The sequence below is a fragment of the Dromiciops gliroides genome, chromosome 1 (genome assembly GCF_019393635.1).
Source record: "Dromiciops gliroides isolate mDroGli1 chromosome 1, mDroGli1.pri, whole genome shotgun sequence".
NCBI classification, from domain to species: domain Eukaryota; kingdom Metazoa; phylum Chordata; class Mammalia; order Microbiotheria; family Microbiotheriidae; genus Dromiciops; species Dromiciops gliroides.
In genome coordinates, this window is record NC_057861.1 from 431,063,327 (window position 1) to 431,079,028 (window position 15,702).

Below are 15,702 nucleotides of genomic sequence, written 5' to 3' on the forward strand. Positions count from 1 at the left end.
AGCCAGAAATTGTCTAGAGGAGGGTGACCAGGGTGAAGGGTCTTAAGTCTATGCTATATGAAAATCAATGGGAAACTAGTGATATTTAGCCTACAAAGGAGAATATTGGGTTAGAGAAATGAAAGGGAGTAGGCACATGATAGCTGGTTTTGAGGCATATGGAAAAGGGATTAAATTTGTTCTTTTTGGCCCTAGAGGGCAGAAGCAGGAGTAATAGAAGTTACAAGGAGGCAAATTTAGTCTCGGGGGTGTCAGAGAAACTGCTTTGCAAATTTGGTTGTTGTTTAGCTGTTTTGGTCATGTCCAACTCTTCATGACTTCATTCGGGGTTTTCGTGGCAAAGATACTGGAGTGGTTTACCATTTCCTCCTCCAGTTTATTTTACAGATGAGGAAACTGAGGCAAACAGGATTAAGTGGCTTGCCCAGGGTCACACACCTAGTGTCTGAAAACAGATTTGAGCTCAGGAAGATGAATCTTCCTGACTGTAGGCCAGCTAGTCCATTCACTGCACCACCTGATAGTTGTTAAGAAACAATTATAGCTGGGCAAAAGTGGAATTGGTTGCCTTGATTGATGTTGGGTTCACCCTCATTGGAGATTTTTCAGGCTAAGGCAAGATGGTTACTTGTTTGATGTGATATAGTGGCAATTCCTTTCAGGTATAGGTTGGACTAAAAGGCCAATGATACCACTTCTGGCTTTACATTTCTATGATAGTCATACTATGAGATGTGCAGCATCAAGGACAGTAAGCCAGCTGGTTTGATTGGAATGGAGAGTACATTAAAAGGAGTGCTATAAAAATAAGACTGGAAAGACAGGTGGGAGCCAGATAGTTGAGGGCTTTAAATGCCAGGCCAATGACTTTTCATTTTATTCTGAAAGTATAGAGTCATTGAAGATTTATTGGGAGGGCCCAAGGGTGAAATGGTTAGCTCCATGTTAGGATGATCAATTTATCAACTGTGCAAAGGAGAGACTGGTGAGGGAATTGACTGGGGACAGAGAAATCAATGAGGAGGGTCTAGTGAGATAATGCAGGTGAGTGGGAAGAGTAGAGGCTATGTGAATAGAAAAAAGATGGTGGATGCACCAGACTATGTGGCAGTTGTATGAATGAGACTTGTCAACTATGGATATGATGGTTGAGGAGAGGGAAGAAGCAAGGATTCTCCTAAAGTTAAAAAGCAGACATTGCCATCAAGATAAAGAGGGAAATTTAGAGGAAAGGTGCATTTGAAGGGAAATATTTTGTTTTGTATATGTTATGTTTGAGATGTATACGGGCTACCCAGCAGATAGTTGATTTAGGATCAGAATTTAGGAGAGAGAATAGGGCTGTCCAGAGATAAGACCCAGGAAAGCTGATGAGATCACCAAGGAAGAAAGTATAGAGAAAGGAGAGAAGAGGCTCAGGAGACAGCTTTGGGGGAAACCTACATTTTGTTGGATGGTGACTGATCCAGGAAAGGATACCAAGAAGGAAGAGTGGTGATACAGGAAGAGAACCAAGAGAGAGTGCCATCACAGATGCAAGGAAGGAATGTCCAGGAGTTGGTCATGTGATTCAGCAAAGTTTGAGAAGAAGTAATTTTGGTCAGAACTTTGGTAAGCTGAGAGGACCATTCAAGTGGAGGATTGGAAGCCATATTTCAAAGAAGTAAGAAGTGAATGAAAGGTGAGCAAAGGGGGTCAATGAGTATAGACAACCCTTTTTTAAGAATCTGGCTCTGCAGAGGGGAAGAGATACAAGATGAAAGGTTATGGGGCAAGTGAAGGTTTCATAAGGATGTTAAGTATGGCCTTATTTATAGGCAATAGGGAAGGGGTGAGCAGAAAAGGATAAACTGAAGAGAAGAGAAAACAGGTATGATACTGCCTGCCTGGCTGACATAATAGATTTGGGGTTTAAATACTTAATTTTGTCTCCAGAATGGCAAGTATGACAAATTGGAATTCACTTTTTTTAGTTCAATACTTCAATTTTTTGTTGTGGGGCAATGAGGGTTAAGTGACTTGCCCAGGGTCACACAGCTAGTAAGTGTCAAGTGTCTGAGTTCGGATTTGAACTCAGGTCCTCCTGAATTCAGGGCCGGTGCTTTATCCACTACACCACCTAGCTGCCCCCGCCCCCCCCCCCAAATTTTAATTTTTACCTGGTTGGGAGCCCTTGATTCAGAAGCAACCAGGTAGTGTAGTACACAGAGTGACACACTTGGGAGTTAGGAAGAGTTCAAATCCTGCCTCATACACTTACTAACTGTGTAACCTTGGGAAAGTTACTTAACCTTTCTCAGCCTCAGTTTTTCCCTCTGTAAAATGGGAATGAGAACAGCATCAATCTTAGAGGGTTGTTGAGAAGTGAAGATAAAAATGCAAAGTGCTTTGCAAACCTTAAAGAGCTATATCAATGATAGCAATTAAAACACTTTGTAAATTATCCAAGATTATACAAACAGAAGGCATGATGCATACTACTTTTCCTGATGCAATCTAGGTAAGACTACAGCCAAACCTGGTTAGTTCTATGATGCTAGCTACAGCCTTGGGGAGCAGGGTAGAGATTTTGGTGGGGATGTTTCAGCACAAAAAAATGGAACAAAGGTGGATAAAGAGTCATAATACGATGCCCAGTGCCTAACATAGCATCTGATGCATAACAGGCACTTAATAAATGTGTGTTGATTAATAGTGTGAGCAAGGAGAAACCAGTGGCAGGGGATACAAGCCTTGTAATTGAAAGGGCTAAGCAATAGTCAAAGTAGAAGACATTGTTGTTAGACAGAATGCTGATCACAGAGCTAAAGAGACTAGAAGGGAAGCAAGCTTAAGAGAATTTAACTGGGGAGGAAGTAAAATTCTGGGTTTGGTGATTAAGAATTTCCAACCAGGTAAAAATTAGGGCTATTTAGTTAGGGAAAGAGAATTCCAAATTGTCACACTTGCCATTCTAAGGGTACACTTGAGTTTTTACTCCCCAAGGTGGGCAGTCAGGCCCTGCCCTCCATTTTCCCCTGAATTACTTTGGAGAAATCCAGACACTGCCTCCACCTTCATTATCTCCCATAGCAACTACAGACAACCACAGAAGTTCTATGGCAATGGACAGTAGCATTGTTATGGTTATTACTTCCTCATTTAACAGATCACAGGATGCATTTAGAATAGAACAGAAAATATAACTAGGCTCTTTGAGAAATGGTACCTTGACTTGTGTTCTTTGCTGTTTTGCTATAGAGAACTCAGGATGCTCCTCAGTCCATTCATAAACTGAACAGGTATGCCTGGGTTCCCCCATTACAAAGGTTCCCATTGTCACAGTTTGTTTGTACGTGGTTCATGGTCCCATTGTTATTGTCATAATTTATTTGTACATGGTTCTGGGATTGATTAGGAAGAAGGGAAAGAGTCTCCTCTCTCTTAAAATTACTATTCTACTTCCTGTTGACTCCCTCTTTAGATATGTCCTCTTTTTAAAACTAATAACTCATACAGCAAAGATGTGGTCTACATTTCCTGCTACTCACACATTTGTTAAAGATACCTTCAAAGAGTGTGTAATTCTCATAAAAGTTCATATAAATGGCATTTATATATAGTAGGCAATTAAATTAATTGTTTTCAGTTATTAATATGTTCAGTTCCATTCTTTCTAATAAGACACATAACCAGTAAAAGGAAGCTAAAGCCCAACCAACCAAGTGGATGAAAAATGCCTATTGTCCAGACTATTATTTACAGTTGGATAGGTGACCTGTAGTAATGTCAAAAAAAATCAAGGAAGAGCCTTAGCACATGGAGCAGTGTTGGACAAGAGTTCACAAGACAGGTAGCTATGGATGAGTGGTGATTGATCTGCATTATTGGAGGAAATATCCACATTGATGAGATGATTTGCAGATCATGTGAGAACTGAAAAACTTTTACTTATACCATAAAAAAACCCAGACTCAGGGCATCTAGGTGGTGCAGTGGATAGAGCACCGGCCCTGGATTCAGGAGTACCTGAGTTCAAATCCGGCCTCAGACACTTAACACTTACTAGCTATGTGACCCTGGGCAAGTCACAACCCCAATTGCTTCACCAAAAAAATAATTAATTAATTAAAAAAAATATATATTCTCAATATTTTTACCCACTGGATCCTCCCTTGTGACATTCAAGAAAAAAAACTGGGAGGAAAATATAATTGATTAATTGGCTTTTCCTGACACTATATGCAACATTCATCTTCATTCTCCATCATCCACCCAATCAGTTGCCAATTACTGGGTTTTGTTTTCTTCTCTACATATTAGTACATTCAAGTCTTCTTAGACAGTGAAAGGTCCCTTTGACCCACTGTCACTAAGGCAAGTAGGCTGAGGGCTTTCTCCTGTGGTAGCAAGAGTGGGTGATAGTAAAAGTGTGTGTGTAGCCTTGGATTTGGGAAACCATGGCAACTGCAGGAACAGGAAATCCCAGTGAAATATTTTCCAAGTACAAGTACAGGGTCTGAAGCCTAGGGCCCTAAGGCATAAGTTCCTAGGACTCTACATTTCTTAGAGCTAGGAGAGCTACCCATAAGAGAGCTTTTGTGGAAGAAGGTTTAATGAAACTTCATTTGCTTTGTGTTTGGTATAAAAAAGAAAGGAAGTGTTTAGAAGAGGCAGCATGGTGGAGGGAAAAGAGAATCAAGATCTGAGTCCAAATCCTGGTTTTCTTTACAATTATGGGTATCCTTGCATCAATCACTTCACCTTACTTGACATTGGCTTACTCACCTATAAAGTGAGGGGGTGTTCTAGATTGTTGCTGGGGTCTTTTCTGGCTCGAAAGTCTATACTCTAAAAGCTCTGCACTGGTATTCAGAAAGATCTGGATTTGAATACTCTGAATGGCAGCCAGACATGAAATATAACAGTCCCTCAAGAACTAAAAATGAGTATCACACAGAGGGCAAAGGAGAGGTACAGGGCAGATGGCATTTCTAGCCACAGAGGAACCTCAAAGAACAGGAGTAAAAATGGGCATCAAGTAAATGTGTGAGAGGGAGAAAAAAAGGACTCATAATATGGAAAGGATGAAGGATTAAAGCTGGATAGCCAAAACACTCCTTTATGATATTAGACCTCCAGCATATTGGATGAACTGCCTGGGGCAAACTTATGGGAGCATATGGACAAGAGTGGCACAAGATGGGCAAGCATACCTGGTTTTCTACCTGAATCACTGGAGAGAACTCCCAAGTAGATAAAATCACTTTGCCATCAAAGTATTTCAAAGCTATGAGGACAAATTCATTAATGTATGGCAAGCAAGACTAGTAGCTACTGACAAAGATCTCCCACAAGTCTAGATTAACTACATAAATGTCAGCTATTATTATTATGTAGGATCATGCAGCCAGCATGTGTCCCAGAACTTGGGCTTGGGCTTTCTGACTTTGAGGTCAGCATTTGATCCAATTCTCTAAATCATTATTTTTTTAAATGTTAAAAAATAGGGGCAGCTAGGTGGCACAGTGGATAAAGCACCAGCCCTGGATTCAGGAGGACCTGAGTTCAAATCTGACCTCAGACCCTTGATACTTACTAACTATGTGACCCTGGGCAAGTCACTTAACCCTCATTGCCCCGCAAAAAACCCCCAAAACCCCCAATAAATATTTTAAAATATTTAATAGGGGCAGCTAAGCAACACAGTGGATAGAGCACCAGCCCTGGAGTCAGGAGGACCTAAGTTCAAATCAGACCTCAGACACTTACTAGCTGTGTGACCCTGAACAAGTCACTTAACCCTGATTGCCTCCCCTCCCCACCCCACCAAAAAAAACACCTAACAGTGGGAGCTTCGATAGAGCCATGATAGGCCAATGGTTTTCCCCAGTTTTGAATGCTTGTTCAAAGTATATGTTTTACCACAATTTCAAAGGGTTTATGATGAAACATGCTATCAACCTCCAGCTAGAGAAGTGATGGACCCAAGAGTGCACATCGAAGTCTATGTTCTCCTTCCTTCCTTTTCACATGGCTAAAGTGAGAATTTGTTTTGCATGACTCTACATTATTTTTTATTTTTTATGACTCTACATTTTTGAAATGAGCTTTGTTTTCATCACCTTCTCAATAGGAAGAGGAGGAGAAAGGGGAGAATTTTAAACTGAAAATAAAATTCAATTTTATCAAATGTTTTACAGTTGCTGCTATTCTTCTGATACATTAACTATGAGGCTCCTTACAGTCAGGGACTGTCTTTTGCTTTTTGCTTTTGTTTTTTTTTTTTTTTAAACCCCAGCACTCAGCATAGTGACTGCACATGTTGCTGTTCAATCATTTTCAGTCCTGTTTAATTCTTTGTGACTATGGAGTTTTCTTAGCAAAGATACTGAAGTGGTTTGCCACTTCCTTCTCCAGCTCATTTTACAGATGAGGAAACTGAGGCAAACAGGGTTAAGGGACTTGTCCAGGGGCACACAGCTAGTGTCTGACGCCAGATTTGAACTCAGGAAGTCTTCCTGACTCCAGAGCCAGCACTCTAAACATTGTGCCACCTAGCTGCCCAGCACTGGCAGATAGTATATATTGGCACATAGCAGGCACTTAATACATGCTTAGTAACTGACATATATGATATATGTATGATATATGAGATTATATATGACATATCATATATATATATATACATGTAACCTATTTTTCCTATTTCACCTTTCTATGCCAGAGTAAGTCTAATCTTTCTTCCACATAACATCCTTTCAATTATTTCATGACAGTTGTCATAGGTAATCTCCCCCCACACACACACACAAGGTAATCATTCTGCAAGCTAAAATAAACCCAGCTCCTTTAACTGATTCTCCTATTGCATGGGCTCAAGACTCTTCATCATTCTGGTGACACTCCTCTGGACAGTGTCTCACCAGCAAATGTTTAATAACTGGCTCCCCAGGGTGAGGAGAGATGAATGCACAGCATATTTTTAAGTTTAATATGCATAATTGACATTTTCTCCAACATTTTCTTAAGTCTGGACAATCAACAACAACAAAAAAAGAATAGCCTTTGCCAAGATCCAAGGTGTAAATGCTCACAGCGAAAATTCAACAATCAGCACGAGCCAGACAAGTGGACTCCAACATGCCCAGTTTGTCAACATCCTTCGTCAGCTGTGGCATCCAAAACAAAGGACAATAATCCCTTTCTTATCAGTCTACAGTTGGAGGCTAATGACAGATCTACAATCTTAGTCACTCTAGTATATTTATGTTGATAAAGCAAAGGAGCATAGCTTCCAATTTGATAGGTCTGTGATAAAATTTTCTCCTGCCAGATGGGAGGCCAGGGTTTGGTGCTCAGCTAATGGAATCTCAATTGGAAGGTAGTGCAAATTGTGGAGGGAGCAACGGACTAGGAGATGGGAGACCTGGGGTCCAGTTTGGGCTCTGCTGTGAACTAGCTATAAGACCTTTGGGTCCTCACCTCATTTCTCTGGACTTTGGGTCCCTGCCACCCCCACCCCTCCAAGAAAAATGAGGAAGTTGAATTTGATGATTGAGAAGGTTTCATGCTGCCAGCAGTGTATTGGCAAATGTTTACCAACTGGCTCTCTGGATTAAATAAAAATGTATACCAAACACACTATAAATCGAATCTGCAGCAGAACCAGGAGAACATTGTACACAGCAACAGCAATATAGTACTGTGATCAACTGTGAATGACTTAGCTATTCTCAGCAATGCAATGATCCTAGACAATCCCAAAGAACTCATGATGAAAAATGCTATGCACCTCCAGAGAAAGAACTGATGGAGTCTGAATGCAGATTGAAGCATACTTTTTTTAACTTTCTTTATTTTCCTTGGGCTTTTTTGGTCTGTGTTTTCTTTTGCAACATGGCTAATATGGAAAAAAGTTTTTCATGACTGCACATGTATAGTCTATATCAAGTTGCTTGCCTTCTCAAAGAGGGTCAAGGGGCTGGGAACTCAAAAAAATTTTTTTAATGAAGGCTAAAAATTGTTTTACATATAATTGGAAAAATAAAATATTTTTAAAAGTTTAATCTGCATTAACATTACTTTGTCACTTTAAGTCTAGACAATCTACAGAAAAATAGATCAAGTATTGATTTGTTGCATTTGCCAACTTATGAAATGAAAATGCTCTCTGGAAATTACAATTGGCTTTTGCAAGCTTATTGGAGCAGGCTCCAGTATATTCCTGCTTACAGTTCTAATAGTCCATGAGTTGGGGCAGCTAGGTGGCGCAGTGGATAGAGCACCAGCCCTGGAGTCAGGAGTACCTGAGTTCAAATCCAGCCTCAGACACTTAACACTTACTAGCTGTGTGACCCTGGGCAAGTCACTTAACCCCAATTGCCTCACTAAAAAATAAATAAATAAATAACATAAAATAAAAATAATCCATGAGTTTATGAAAGCACATAATATATCACATTGCATTAACTAGGTTGCTTTGAAGATATAAGATGTCAATTTTCCCCATTGACAACTTATTTGGGCATCTGATCACATCTCCTTCTAGGGAGGGAGTAAGGGAGTGTGTGTAAAAAAAAAAATGCTCTAGGGGGCAGCGCAATGGATAGTGCACTGGCCCTGGATTCAGGAGACCTGAGTTCAAATTTGACCTCAGACACTTGACACTTACTAGCTGTGTGGCCCTGGGCAAGTCACTTAACCCTCATTGCCCTGGAAAAAGAATATCCTTGCCGTATCTTCTCTTTTTGGAACATTAAGGATAAGTGAGTACTGATATCATAGAACTCAACCATATCCTTAGACTCATCATTAAAAAAGAAGCAATGTGCAACAAAGTAGAGTTGAGAAACCAGGGAACCAAAACTGAAAGATAGGTTTATGCACAGATAAGCAGACTTGGGTTCTTTTTTAAAAATAATTATACATATTTTTATTTAAAGTTTTGAGTTCCAAATTCTTTCCCTCCTTCCCTCCTCTCACCCCCCCCAGGTGGTAAGCAATCAGATATAGGTTATACATGTGCAATCATGTAAAACATTACCATATTAGTCATTTGTATAACAAAACTTAAATTAAAAAATGAAATAAAGTGAAAAATAGCATGCTTCAGTCTGTGTTCAATAAATATCAGCTCTTTCTTTCAAGGTGTATAATATGCATCATCATTAGTCTTTTGGGATGTCTTGGATCATTATATTGCTGAGAATAGTTAAGTCATTCACAGTTCTTCATCAAACAATATTGCTGTCACTGTGCACTGGTTCTGCTCACTTCATTATACATCAGTTCATACAAATCTTTCCAGGCCTTTCTGAAATCATTGTGGTTGTCATTTCTTATAGCAAAATAATATTCCATCACCATCACATCCCATAGCTTGTCTAGTCATTCCCCAATTGATGGGCATTCCCTTCCAATTCTTAGCCACCACAAAAAGAGCTGCTATAAGTATATTTTGTACAAATAGGTCTTTTTCTCTTTTGGGGGATCAAACTTGGGTTCTTAAGAGGGAGGAATCTGCTTATTTATGTAGGCCTTCCCTAGAAAAATCTTAAATTTCAAAAATGGCAGCCAGAGTTAGGTGGTAGGAGAAGTTCTAGTCCCCAAAGATGCCAACTGTGGCAAGGCAGGCTCCAAGTGGTGAAGGGAGGGTCTTGGAAGAAAAAATAATCAGTGGAGGAATTCTTAAACCAAACCTCCTAGACAGAAGAGGATGAGTCATATAGACCATTATCTGGAGGTCCACTAAGGGACTGTTAGACTAACGGTTTGGAGGAACAAACCTGAATCTTGTCCTCTACTCTTACTGGGAATTATGTAGACTATACCAGTCTAATGGAAATGTTGACTCTCTTGCAACCCCAAGTGTACTTTCTTTTCTGGGGAGACTGAACCAGAGGTCCCTGAGGAATGTGGAACTCGGGTATCAAAGAACAGTTATTTTTACTATTATGAGTTTCTGTTAGGCCTTTGTGTCTCTTGAATTTTTCTGTTTAGTGAACTAAAAGCTGTCCTGTACTTGATATATGTGTTAGCTAGAATGCTTGCGTGGAGTTAGAAGGATAGAAAAGGCAGAGAGATCTTTTCTAACTTGTTTTTGTAGAAAACCATATATAAGACAAATTCCAAGCTCACCAGAAGAAACCCTTCACATGATCCAAAGATTAGCTTAGGTAAAGACCCTCACTAGTGAACCTAACCCTTCTAAGCCCAAAGAGCTGAAATTTGGGTGCTATAAAGTTGAAATAAAAGCAATTGATATGATTGAAGTAGTAACATTTGTTCAAATCAAATCCCCAAATTTGTGAATGTGATAGAAAAAATAACATTATCCTATTTACAACACTAACAATCAGCAAAGAAATCTAAAACTATGAATTAGACATATTTGTCTGTCACACCAAAATTGAATGCCTTTTAGATGGCATCCCTGCTGAGTCGAAATATAACTTCTCTGCATATTTTTATTATACATCTACACACATCAGAACTCCACATAATCACCATTTTTCAGCAAAACCTGACATAAAAACAATAATTACCGGTGCAGGAAAACAATTTAAAGAAGCAATCAAAATGATTTCTCATGCCTAGTGCGTGTTTAATTGTTTTGTTTCCAAGCTTATAGTCATTCAATCACTTATCTGAGTACAGCAAACACAAGGGTTAACAAAAGCATGCTTTCTCTATTATAGAAACTAGGTTCAGGATTCCTACCCCACCCCACCCCCCCATTTTGGAAATACTGCTACCAAAACAAACCCATGTTTGCTGAAAATAAGAAATTAAGACTATAATATTTATTTTTACATTTTGTATCCTGTTATATTGCATTGACATGTAAAATTATTCCTTAAAAACCTTTTTAAAATTGTAAAATAGATTGGAGATTTTTGTTTAACTGCAGATTTCTTTTGCTAAGCTCTCAAGTGGAATTCTTAGAATAAGTTGACTTGTTTCCTCATAGTTCCATGGTTTTTATGTTTTTACAATACACTTGAGAAACCAAAATGTACAATTCCTGTGCCTTACAATACATAAAGGCTAAGATAACCTGCAATGACAACTTGTTAGAGTAACCCCCAACTTAACCAGAGATCAGACTTCTAGATAACTTAATCAGCTGTTGAACAGTTTACAAACCTAGGAGTACACACACACACACACACACACACACACACACACACACACACACACACACACACAGAGGTACATACACACGCAGTCTGAGGACCACTGAAAATAGTTGCTAAAAAGCACAGGTATTTTGCTCCACAAGAGGGATATAAAATCACCCCCACGTCCTCACACAAACAACTATTTCTTTTAAAAAATTAGTAAATTAGAAGCAGCAAGAACCCACTGAACAGCTAATAAAATAACATTTGACATGCAAAAAGGAAACAAGAATAAAATCAAAGAGAAAAGCTATAAAAACACAGTAGTCTGGGTCTGTTGAGTGTATGGGCAAGAACTCTTTTCATACCTCAATAATCCCTGAATTGAGACACATTAGTCCTAGAATATGATAATCAATGTTCACAATAGTGACCCTGAATGAACAATAAAAGGTTACATTTTAATCCTATAGTCTGTTTAAGAAGGAAAGGGACCATGTATTGCATTTTATAAAGCATCCCATCAAAAAGAATTACAATTTTCAAAGGCTTTGGAGCTTTTGCAGTGTAAGGTTCAGTTATGTGAAAAATTCACTTAGGTGGTAAGAAGTAAATGGTCTATGTAAAAAATTTTCAACAGTTTTGGTATTTTCATTTCTTTAGGATTTAAATGGCTCCAGGATGTCATCAATGTGGGCAATTCCTCCAGTGGTAAAGATTTTAACCCAATTCAGACCTTGTTATCCTTTGAATTTCTTATCCTTATCTTCCCATAAATCCTTCACAGAAAATCTACTCAGCTGGGTGGATTATTATATTATCTTGTCTTATCTACATTTTCCCCATCAACTTTGTGATTGTGAATATGCAAATAGATGTAGAAAATCATTTGGGAAAGTCTTCCTGTTCATTTCTCCTATTTTCATCAAGGATACCCACTATACCTATGTTGAACATTCTTATAAAGTCTGTATAGAAATTTTAAAAAGGCATATATAGGCCAATAGTTGTTGATGTTATTTCTATCACCTTTTTCATACTGTTGCCATTGTGAATATTTTCCCAATTGTTTAGTATGTTCCATTGTTGTTTGGGGTTGATGGTTGGTACTGGTTCAGTCATTTCAGTTGTGTCTGATTCTTTGTGACCCCATTTGGAGTTTTCTTGGCAATAACACTGGAGTGGTTTGCCATGTCCTTTTCCAGTTCATTTTACATATGAGGAAACTGAAGCAAATAGGGTGAAGTGACTTTCCCAGGGTCACACAGCTAGAGTCTGAGGCTGGATTTGAAGTCAGGTCTTCCTGACTCCAGGCCTGGTGCTCTATCTTCTATACCACCTAGCAGCTATCCTTCCTCTCTTTTAGATACCTTAAAATTAGTCCCTCAATGCTTTCAAAGCCATGTCACCTCCAGCATAGATTTCTTCAGTGTGCTCTTAGTCTGGTCTAGGTACATTTCTTTTGTTTTTTTTTGTTTTTTGCGGGGCAGTGGGGTTAAGTGACTTGCCCAGGGCCACACAGCTAGTAAGTGTCCAGTGTCTGAGGCCGGATTTGAACTCAGGTACTCCTGAATCCAGGGCCGGTGCTTTATCCACTGCGCCACCTAGCTGCCCTCTAGGTACATTTCTTGCCTGCATCTTCCTTAGTATCATTTTAACTTCCTCATTCTCAGAATGAGGGTGCTGATATGCACATTGGGCATTGCTGCGTTAGAATTGTTGTTTTACTGTCATCAATAATGAAAATGTTTTGTTACAGAAATGTTGAGATATCGGTTCCATTTTTAATCTATTCATTATTCTCCTAGTTTCCTCTTTGAATGCTCTTAGGAGTTAAACATTCAATCAGTTATTTGGATAGAGGTAGACTTCAGCTTTGTGAATGACATGAAATTGGGAAGGATGACTGATATATTGGATAAAAAAAAAACCTGAAATATATTGGGTCAGTAGGTCAAATTATTAAGATTATTAGCAGGGGCAGCTAGGTGGCGCAGTGGATAAAGCACCGGCCCTGGATTCAGGAGTTCCTGAGTTCAAATCCGGCCTCAGACACTTGACACTTACTAGCTGTGTGACCCTGGGCAAGTCACTTGGCCCCCATTGCCCTGCAAAACAAAAACAAAAACAAAAACAAACAAACAAAAAAGATTATTAGCAGAATGTGACCTTGATGGCAGGGACTATTTTTCATTTTGCCTTTATATCTCTAGCACCTATTATGCCTTGCACATAGTAGGCACTTACTAAATGTTTGTTGATCTGAATTTGGTTTAAATGACAGAGTTGGCTTTGACACAGAGTTTTCTTTGAACTTGTTTTCCCCTCTACTATCCTTCATTGTTTGTGAAGTAATACCGATTATCTTCTATACTCTTCCTATGCAAGGTTTTGCAAATGAGTACATAGTCTTAAACCAGTTACCCTTGGCTACCATGCTTTTCCAGATAGAAAGGAGAACAAATGTTTTCTGGGGTTATTTCCAGTACAAGCAAGAATTTCTGTAGGGAGCTGCATGAAGGCATGCAAATAGAAACTATAAACAATGAGCACAGAAAACGGTCAATTTTAGAAAAGTACTAACTCTGGCAGGGCCTATTTATGGATAAGTGAGAATTTTTATATGAGTCTCTTTTTGTAAGTTTCACACACACACAAAGACATTTGGACACTTGTATACAAATGTAAATCTTATTCCATGAAGATTTTATGAAAAGAGAAATGCATAAATGATACATTTTTAAATGCACTGTTCAAAAATATATCTTTCACCTTTCCACTGCATTGGTGAATGAGGGTCATGCAATCATGGGTCTACTGGTGGCAGAAGTGATGCTCCATTTGGCTTTCCTGTTTCCTGTTGCACCTTCCTACTACACTTCCCCTTTGCACCATGCTCAGTTGTTCTCTAAAGGTATCATCTCATCAATAAAGCATAAATTTCTTTACAGAAGGAATTTATTATATACTTCATTTGCCTCTCCTGTAACTTCTCACAGTGCTGAGCAGGTAAAAGACAATTCAAATATCTGTTGCATTACCCTGAATAAAATGTGCTTTATTATACAAAGATGAAACTGTGCTGATCAGTTGAGCTAACCAATGGGGCTTAGTTAATGAGTGGAGCTGATAATAATTATAACTAACATTTATATAGCACTCACTATGTATTTTATGATTATTATCTCATTTGATCCTCACAACAACTCTGGGAGCAAGTGCTATTATTATCCCCATTTTTCAAATGAAGAAATGTAGGCAAAGAGAGATTAAGTGGCTTGGCCAGGCTCACATAGCTAGTAAAGAGTCTAAAGTTGGGCCCAGGTCAGCAATGTGGCATAATGGCCACTAGGTGGCACAGTGGAGTCAGGAAGACATCTTCATGAGTTCAAAATTGACCTCAGACACTTACTAGTTGTGTGATCTGGGGCAAGTCACTTCACCCTGTTTGCTTCAATTTCCTCATCTGCCAAATGAGCTGGAGAAGGAAGTGGCAAACCACTCCAGTATCTTTGCTAAGAAAACCCCAAATGGGGTCACAAAGAGTTGGATATGATTGAAATGATGGAACAACAACTTCCTGACTCAAGGCCCAGGACAGTATCCACTGTACTGCAAATATTCCTATAGTTAAGCAGAGTGTGTGTGTGTGTGTGTGTGTGTGTGTGTGTGTGTGTAGTGCTCAATAGTGTGATTTGAAGAGGTCATGACATTTTTTTTTGTGGGGCAATGGGGGTTAAGTGACTTGGTCAGGGTCACACGGCTAGAGGTCATAGCTTCTTAAAGACACCTTTATCACAAGGTTGTAATTGTCCTTAATGTCTCCTCTCATCTGGCCTGAAATGTAAGTCATTGGCACTGTAACTTTAAGGAGCAAAGATAGGAGTATTGGAAGGGTTCTGAGGAACTTCATCTAGACTCTTCCTCTAAGTAACTGAAATGGGTACAGGAGGGAACCACCCAAAGCATAGCATTTTATATCTCTTGCCTGGGTCTATGACTAACTATTTACTTTCTGGGTTGGTTCATTTACTCCATCTAACCTCACAGTGGCAGGTAGGCATCCGCATAACAGCACATTAAAAGAAATAATAATACAACAGGTATTCATATACTAAATCCACAACCATGCAGACAAAATCTGGGTTACATTCTCCCACAAATGCACTCAATATCTGTGAGGAACAGTAGGCATACCCTTACAGAAATCTTGCACAGGGCAACTCACAAGTCTAAAACTGCAAACTTTGCTGTACTCTTTCCCTCTCAGGAACTGTGCACAAAAGGTCCTTGATGAATATAGTTCATATGTTGACTAGATGCCTTCACTTCTAAGCTGAATTGATCTGCACTGTGCTTGACTAACACTTACTTACATCTCAGCCAAACTAATTGAACCTCTGAGGGACCTCTGATTCTCTGCTTCCAATCTGCTCATCTGCTTACTTAGAATTACTCATCAACAGCAACTGTAATATCTGTCACTTACAGGTGATAAAGTTCTGAAATCTGTCCTAATTCTCTCTTCTCTTATCTTTCTGGGTACAAATGTAGGATTAACTTTGCACATGAACCCAATTTAGCTTATAATGAGTAATCA

At 39.1% G+C, this 15,702-nt stretch overlaps 1 protein-coding gene across 6 annotated transcripts in view; it reads right to left on the reverse strand.

Annotated features, from left to right (window-relative positions):
* PDE8B (phosphodiesterase 8B) overlaps nt 1–15,702 on the reverse strand; it is a 343,581-nt gene that overhangs the window by 193,610 nt on the left and 134,269 nt on the right. The window lies entirely within an intron of this gene.